The 9259-nt window shown below is 41.7% G+C and overlaps 1 pseudogene; it reads left to right on the top strand.

Annotated features, from left to right (window-relative positions):
- The first annotated feature begins 2976 nt into the window (after positions 1–2976).
- On the top strand, positions 2977–8457 carry LOC138956017 (uncharacterized; annotated as a pseudogene).
- The last annotated feature ends 802 nt before the right edge of the window (positions 8458–9259 follow it).

The raw sequence follows: 9259 nt of genomic DNA, 5'->3' as shown, positions 1-9259 counted from the left end.
TTCATGTAAATAGACGTTTTGATGTAAACGAGAGAGAGGCAATACAATATGGCAGCAAGAGACAGCGTTAATGAAGTGTCTGCGTGAATGAATGTGTTCTGCCATGCCTGCTCCACTACACTCAGTCACCCACACAACCCACTATTACACATACTACACACATATACCCCTAGGCCTTGACACATACTGCACTCATATACCTCCAATCTTTGACACACATTACACACATATATCTCGAGGTCTTGACATACACTGCACACTTTTACTAAGGGGTGTGATGTTTGCTAATAAAAGTGACTATTTAAAAAAAAAAAACACGTATTTTTTAAAACAACCATTTTATCAGAACAATACAAAAATATTAATCGCCTAAAGCCTGTCATTGGGCGAAGTTGACTACGTGAAGCATACTTCGCGAAGCTGACCGCACGAAGCTTTAGCACTGAGTTTTCGGTTAAATAAAAAAAGACTTCACCAAGTCATCACGAAGTCGACTTTGGGCTCAATGAAGGACCGGTTTAAGTCTAATGAGCGATTTTACATTATGATCCTGCAATGCAGTTTTTTTCAGTTCCTAAAGGTGTCGGTCCAGCACATTGTGCACGCTATACGTACACCTCAAGCTGATGGGTATCATCATCATCATCATCATCCTCACCATCATGATCATTATCATCGTCAACAACATCATCGTCAACAGCAGCAGCAGCAGCAACATAGTGAGTGAGGTGAATGAAGGAAGCACAGAGCAGTAAACTTACCGCTATCACCTAGACTGCAATCTTTGCATTTGACTCCACGACATCTCAGTGGAAACCTGAACACGCTTCCTGTGTACGACTTGAGGTCTCGGCGTGCCTGCAGGAACCTGGCGAAGGGCTTGTTTTTGTCTTCGTCTGGCAGCCTGTGGGAACGCAAGAAGCGGACGTCCTGGAAGATTCCACAGTAACACTGGTGAGTTCCATAGACAACTGATCTGCTTGGCCGGTGTAACACGAAATTTTTACTCCACGAAAAATTTACTCCGGAGTAAATATTTCGTACGAAATTCTTACTCCGAGTACACTTTTCGTACGAGAAAAGAACTCCCCAAGGCACGAAAAAATTACTTCCTCCACGAAATTTGTACTCCCCATTTCTTTTACTTCCAGTAAAAATCTCGTACGCAAAAAATAATGGGATGCGGGCGAAGGGATAATGCCAATAAGTGATCTCGCGCACACGAATGTCGCGCTACCCTCCTTCCACCCCTTCCACCACCAAGACTAACAGGGGACAAGGGAGTAAACATTTCGTACACCTGGCATGGGAAGTTGAATTGCTCGTGTTGGGGTGAAGTAATTTATTCGTTATTTATTCGTCAGGGGAGTAACATTTTTGTACGAAATGTTTACTCGGAACTCACCTGTCTTGGGGAGTAATTTTCTCGTGAAATGGGGGAGTGCTTTTTTCGTAAAGGGAGTAACTTTTTCGTACGAAATGTTTACTCCGGAGTAACAATCTCGTGGGAGTAATTTTCTCGTGTTACATTCTTGTGTCGAGTTCAATATCGGGTGCCTTTGACCATGAAAACCTCTGAGGTCTGTGCACATAACATTGCAAGGATCAGTCTGTCTTTAGCTCATATCCAGTCTGACCACCAAGCAATATATATGTAGCCATCCCAGCCTAAAGAAGGTTAATGCATTATTACGTATTTTGTGACGGTATGAGTCGGCCGCTTCTAGTTATAGGCTTATAAAGTAACCGGTTTGAATCTGGTTGATAAGTGCTGCCTTTCTACTGGCTCTGTTTGAGAGCAATGGGTGTATGACACGTTGCCTTTTTGTTTTCATCGCACAATAAATCTGTCCGGAAACAAGCTTGGTACATTAATGGTTTTGTTTCTCTCCCAGCACTACAAAACAAGGGAACTAACCGCTTCATAAAGACGCAGGAGCCTTGCCATGTGGAAGTCGAAGAAGTTGGGTTTCAGGTGAGAGAGGAACGCTGACACAGCAGCCGGGGAGCGGCTCAACAGACATACAATGAAGCAGTCCAGCTGTAGCGTCTCGTTCTCTGGTTAGGACAGACACACATACACACAGTGTTTAACGATATACACAAACATTATCACAAGCATTGATTGTATTAGTGTTTCAATCTCTGGTTGGGACAGACACACAGTGTGTTAGAGCATGCAGTTATCCTTGTTCACGACTATACAACGGGGACAAAAACGTATGTGTAACGTGACGTATTTCACAAAGTAGCTTGTGATCTTTAAAAGAAAAAAACATATCGCTGAACATACCGTATCCTATCTGCAATATTCTATGTCAACACTACCTGAAATATTCTATGTCAAGTTAAACTACCTGCAATGTTCCATGTCAAATAAGACTACCTGCAATGTTCTATATCAAAACTGCCTGCAATGTTCTATATCAAATTAAACTACCTGCAATATTCTATGTCAAACTAAACAACCTGCAGTATTCTATGTCAAAACTACCTGCAATATTTCATATCAAAACTACCTGTGATACTCTGTATTAAAACTACCTGTAATACTCTGTATTCCATTTCATGCAGTTTACCGAAACTACGGTTTATGTGAGAGTGCGCATGCGCTAGGCTAGCCATACCCGTATGTGTTATGGCGGCCATGGGCAGCATGTGGGAATTTTCGGCGTAGAAAACTTCATTTTCATCCGGAAATCGACGTAACCTGTTGTGTTTTGTGTGTGAAATTGATTGTTTCTGCTGGACAAAGTAAGTGCTTTATCCTTTATCGTGCCGAGTTCGAAAAAACCGCGAATCGCGATGACAGAGAAACAACTTACAAGTAGAGTTGGAACTCGATTCGTACTCAGAATTGAATGACTTGATCCACGCACCCGAAACGGGTGGAAAGGAAAAACCACAGTCACTCTACCAATCTCGGATTGGGAAAAGATGAAGAGTCAAAATGAGAAAATTTTGAAGTTTCTAACTATGGTGGTAGACAAAGATGGCGACTCGCCCAAAATGAAACAATCGAAAAAGAGAAAACGTGAAGTCAGTGATGACGAACAATCTGTGGAGACGGATGATTTTGATCACCTTCTTGAAGAAATGTGTAAAACTCAAGCATCAGAATCTCGACCCGAGGCTGAACTGAACGACCCCAATGAGAGTGAAATTATGAATGAACTGGAGCAAGATTTTGACATTTCTGAGACTCTTGGGGATGAAGTTGCAGATCGAATTGCAAAACTTGTATCAGTGATGGCAAAGGGTCAGATGACCGAAGAAAAGATGAAGCAAAAAGAAAGAGAGTTTAAACGCCCAAAAAACATTGAGACAGGCGTCCCAAAAGTGAACCCCGAAATCTGGGGTTTGATGGAACACAGTGCCAAAACGTATGACTTAAAATCACAACGTCAACAGAAGTTACTGTACACGGCCAACAATGCCTGGGATGTGTCCCTAAAATTGGGGGTTGCCAGTGAGGAACAGAAAAAGCTGATCAAAACAATTGCTGAGGCAAGTGGGCTGATACTGAAAACAGCGTATGACATGTCACTGGACAGAAGAGCAAAAATACTGTCTGGACAAAATGTGAACAGAAAATACAGAAAACTGGCATCTTCAAACATACCAGTCACTCAGTGGCTATTTGGGGATGATCTCAAGTCAGCGTGTGCTGATATTGACTGTTCAACCAAACTTGGACTTGCCTTTACTCAATCAAGTAGAGGGCAAAAATATTTCCCATCCCGTCAGTATGCACCAAAAAACTCCGATTGGAGAGGAAGAGGAAGGTGGAACTGGAACGGGAAGAGAGGAGCTCAGTTCAGGGGGAGAGGGAGAAGTCAAGGGAGACCATTCTTCTCCGGCACAACGACAAGCAGGCAAGCAGAGTAGACAACAAAGAGGTATGTGAAATAAAGAATGCCACATTTGAATTTGAAGCAGGTAAACTGAAACATTTTGTTCACAATTGGAAGAAATTGACATCTGATTCCTTTATTCTAGATATGGTACAGGGAACAGAAATTCCTTTGAGTGAAGACATTGAGAAGGTGGAAACTCAGCATGAGGCCAAAAATCAAGTTCCTGGTCACTTATTTCAGATAATGGATGCAGAAGTAGAACATCTATTGAGTATGCATGTCATTGAGCCATCAAAACCAGAAGAAGATGAGGTGGTTTCACCTATTTTTCTTGTTGAAAAGCCAGATGGGTCACATCGGCTTATTTTGAACTTGAAAAGATTCAATGAATCCGTTGCGTACGAACATTTTGAAATGGATAACTTGTCAACTGCTACACAAATGATGACTAAAGACTGTTATATGGCCTCAGTTGATCTTAGACACGCTTACTATTCAGTTCCTGTCAAACATCAGTTCAGAAAGTTTCTAAAATTCAGATGGCGTGAACAAATGTTTCAGTATACATGCTTTCCAAATGGTTTGAGTAACTGTCCAAGGTACTTCACAAAGCTGCTAAAACCAGTGTATGCAAAGTTGAGGGCACAAGGTTTTCTGTCTACCTCATACATTGATGATTGTTATTTACAGGCAGACACAGTTGAAGAATGTGAAGTGAATGTCAGTGAGACAGTAAAACTCTTTGAATCTCTTGGTTTCACAATACATACAAGCTGAAGCTGAACAGTGAGAAGACGGAGGCCCTTCTCGTTGGAACACGACAGAAGATTGCTTCCCTCCAGCTGGATGACGCGACTGTTCCATTCTCCCCTGCTGTCAAGAGCCTTGGCGTCTTTCTCGACTCCACTCTCTCCATGCAGACACACATCTCCTTCATCATCAAGACCTGCTTTTTCCACCTACGACGCATCGCCTCCATCCGTCGCTACCTCACCCACGACGCCTGTGTCAAGCTGGTTGTCTCCCTCATCTTCAGTCGTCTGGACTACTGCAACTCCCTTCTGGCTGGCCTCCCCGCCTCATCCATTCATGGCCTACAACGAGTCCAGAACGCCGCTGCCAGGCTGACGTTGAGGAAGACGAAGCGAGACCACATCACCCCCCTACTTCGCTCCTTGCACTGGCTCCCTGTCAACACCCGAATCTCCTACAAACTGTCCACTCTGGTCTACAAGTGTCTCAACGACTCTGCTCCCGAGTACCTTCAATCCTCCCTGGACCTGTACACCCAGCCCTCCGACCGTCCCCTTCGTTCTGCTGCTGACCCTCTCCGCCTCCACATCCCTCGCTCGAAACTCGCATCTGCTGGTCAGCGTGCATTTCCCTCCGCGGGCCCCTCCGTCTGGAACTCCCTGCCGCTTGAGCTTCGCCAGAGCCCCTCTCTTGACGCGTTCAAGAGTAGGTTGAAGACTCAGTTCTTCCCGTAGCTGGCTGCGACTTTCATGCTCGACGTGATGTGTTGTGCCCCAAAAGACATTCTTGTGCTGTGCTCTGTGAGAGGTGTTTTCTTTGTGCTTAATATTATTTTGTTTGGACCTAGCTATTGATGTGTACATTGTTGTTTACCAGGGTTTGCTAGTGTGTGATAGGGTTCGTGTCCGTCTGAAGATGTTAGTTTCTTTGTTAGTCCTGTGTTGACAACTCTTCGACAAGCGCTTAGAACTGTACCCACGGAATACGCGCTATATAAGCTTCATATTGATTGATTGATACATGATGACAAATCTGTTCTCAATCCAAGCAAACGGTTAAAATACCTTGGGTTTTGGTTGAATTCTGAAGATATGACTGTATCACTTCCAGAGCAAAAAAGGCAGAATTTAAAGGCAGCCTGTTACAGACTCAAGGGAAAGAAAAGAATCAGAATCAGAGAACTGGCTCAAGTCATTGGAATGTTGGTTGCCACTTTTCCTGCTAATAGGTGGTTAGACAGTTAGAAAAAGACAAGTCTGATGCCCTTAAAGTAGCAAAAGGAAATTTTGAGTCTTTAGCTGATCTATCTGACAATGCTTGTTTAGAGTTAGATTGGTGGATTGAGAACATTGATGAGTCATACCATACAGTGCAAAATGCATGCCATGACTCTTTCTTTTCTTTCTTTATTTGGTGTTTAACGTCGTTTTCAACCGTTCAAGGTTATATCGCGACGGGGCATGCCATGACATAACAATCCAGACTGATGCTTCTTCCACAGGAGGTTGGGGCGCAGTGTGTGGAGACCTGAAAACAGGGGGACGATGGTCAATGAATGAAAGAGCTTTTCATATCAATGTGCTTGAATTACTGGCAATAGAATATGCACTGAAAAGTTTCAAAGCAAAACTCACAGGGAGACATGTCTTGGTGTTATCAGATAACACTTGTGCTATTGCCTACATAAAGAATATGGGAGGATCACATTCACATGAATGTAATGCGTTGGCTAAAAGAATCTGGATTTGGTGTAAAGATAATTTGATTTGGTTATCTGCTACACATATTCCTGGGAAATGTAACACTGAAGCAAATATGCAGTCACGTCAGTTCAATGATCGTACAGAATGGAAATTGAATGATGTTGTATTTCATAGGCTTAAAGAGACACAGCTGAATCCAGAAATTGATCTCTTTGCCTCAAGGTTGAATTTTCAGGTAAAACCTTTCATGTCATGGGGACATGATCCAGAAGCGTATGCAGTCGATGCATTTGAACACAACTGGTCAAAATGGCTGATATATGCATTTCCCCCTTTCAGTCTGATTCAAAGGGTGCTGATGCAGTGGAGGAGAGACCGGGCAGACGGCATGCTGATTGTTCCCCTGTGGCCAACAGCGGTGTGGTTTCTCCAGCTTCTGCGGTTGTTAGTCCAGGAACCTGTGATTCTTCCGAAAGGGAAACGTCTTCTGACTTTACCACACAGCAATGCAGCACATCCACTTCAGAGAAATCTACGTCTCCTGGCCTGTGTCTTATCAGGCAATCTCTCGAGACACGAGGCCTTCATGGAAAGACTCAAAGCATCATCTGTGCTTCATGGAGAAGTACAACCAAGAAACAATATGCCTGTTATCTTGCGAGATGGCGATCCTTTTGTGCTCAACGGTCAAGTGATCCCTTGCGTCCCTCTGTAAATCTAGTGTTAAGTTTTCTCACTGATCTCTTTGAAGCTGGATTAGGTTACAGTGCAATTAATACTGCCAGAAGTGCACTTTCTTCAGTTATTTTGATGTCAGATAAATCTACAATTGGTACTCATCCTTTGGTTGTGAGATTTTTGAAGGGAGTTTTTGAACTCAGGACACCAATGCCAAGGCATTCCAAGATATGGGATGTTGGTGATGTTTTGAAATACTTTAAGACTCTTCCAGACAATGTTCAGCTTTCATTGAAAGACATAACGCTGAAAGTATCGGCTTTACTTTTGTTGGCATCTGCTCAAAGGGTGCAAACTCTTCATTTGATGAACCTAGAATCTGTTTGTTTTTTAGAGAATAAATGTGTTATTTACATGACAGAAAAGTTGAAACACACAAGACCTGGCTATCATCAGCAAAATTTAGATTTACCAGTATATACTGTGGATGAGCAAGTTTGTGTAGTCAAGTGCTTGAAAGAATACATTGAACGCACAAAGAAACTGAGAGTTGATCAGAGCGGTGTTACAAACCGCCTCATGAACCAGCATCAAGGGACACAATTTCTCGCTGGTTACGGACAGTATTAGCGAGAGCTGGATTGTCAAGTTATACACCACACAGCTTCAGATGTGCAGCGTCATCAGCAATGAAGAGGTCAGGTGTACCTCTTGGTGATATTCTCAAAGCAGCTGGTTGGACCAATGCAAAAACATTCAAACAATTCTATGACAAACCATTGCAGAGTCAGATGAAAAAGAACACAATCTTGAATTACTATGGAAAGAAAAGTGTGTAGACAAGCACTGTTGTGAAAGAAAACTTTATTGATGCAAAAAAGCATTGATGAATTTATTATTTGATGCACAAATGTCACAGAAAAAGGGTGAAATAATGTGTACGGTTGTAAAAGAAAACTTTCTTGATGCAGAAAGCATTAATGGTTTTGTTTTTTGATACGAAAGTGTCATTGATTTTGAAATGTGCAGTAGATTGTTTCGAGTATTCTGAATATACTCATACCTCTGCTACTTTTAGAATTAATAAAGTGATCAGAACAAGAAACATTTATCTTCTAAAATGTGAGTGAATCAATGAATGTTGAAATGGAAGTTTGACAACAACAACTTTGAAGTCTCACATAAACCGTAGTTTCGGTAAACTGCATGAAATGGAATTCAAAACATAAACGAGTACTTACCAAGTCGAAGTTTGTGTAGAATTCCATGATGCAGTTTACAGGAACGGAGGGATATGTGCCCTCCCTCAATAAAACCCACCCTCTGTTTACAACTTAACTTTTGTTGTTGTAAAACTTTGTAGATCATCAAAGAGTATGTGGTTTACGCTTTGATGATCTATGCTGTAAAATATGGCTAGCCTAGCGCATGCGCACTCTCACATATCCCTCCGTTCCTGTAAACTGCATCATGTAATTCTACACAAACTTCGGCTTGGTAAGTACTCGTTTATGTTTTGAATTAAAACTACCTGTAATACTCTGTATCAAAACTACCTGTGATACTCTGTATCAAAACTACCTGTAATACTCTGTATTAAAACTACCTGTAATATTCTGTAGTAAAAGTACCTGTAATACTCTGTATCAAAAGTACCTGTAATACTCTGTATCAAAACTACCTGTAATACTCTGTATTAAAACTACCTGTGATACTCTGTATCAAAACTACCTGTAATACTCTGTATCAAAACTACCTGTAATACTCTGTATCAAAACTACCTGTAATACTCTGTATCAAAACTACCTGTAATACTCTGTATCAAAACTACCTGTAATACTCTGTATCAAAACTACCTGTAATACTCTGTATCAAAACTACCTGTAACACTCTATGTAAAAGCGACATGTACCCTTACACGTCTTAACTCACCAACTACAGTCTGTGAGTACTTGTGTGGTGGAGCGTGGACAAGTTTCTGGCGGCGTTTCATCGTCATCAAAAAATTATCAATCTTGGATTCCTGTTTATCTGAACAACACATGACGAACAACAATAGGGGATTCCTGGTTATCGGCACAACACACAACGAACAACATTAGGGGATTCCTGCTTATCTGAACAACACATGACAAACAACAATATATGATTCCTGTTTATCTGAACAACACATGACGAACAACAATATTAGATTCCTTGTTGTCTGAACAATATAATCATGACAAACAACAATATATGATTCCTGTTTATCTGAACAACACATGACGA

The sequence above is a fragment of the Littorina saxatilis genome, unplaced genomic scaffold, assembly GCF_037325665.1.
Source record: "Littorina saxatilis isolate snail1 unplaced genomic scaffold, US_GU_Lsax_2.0 scaffold_529, whole genome shotgun sequence".
NCBI classification, from domain to species: domain Eukaryota; kingdom Metazoa; phylum Mollusca; class Gastropoda; order Littorinimorpha; family Littorinidae; genus Littorina; species Littorina saxatilis.
This window is presented reverse-complemented; position numbering and strand designations above follow the sequence as displayed.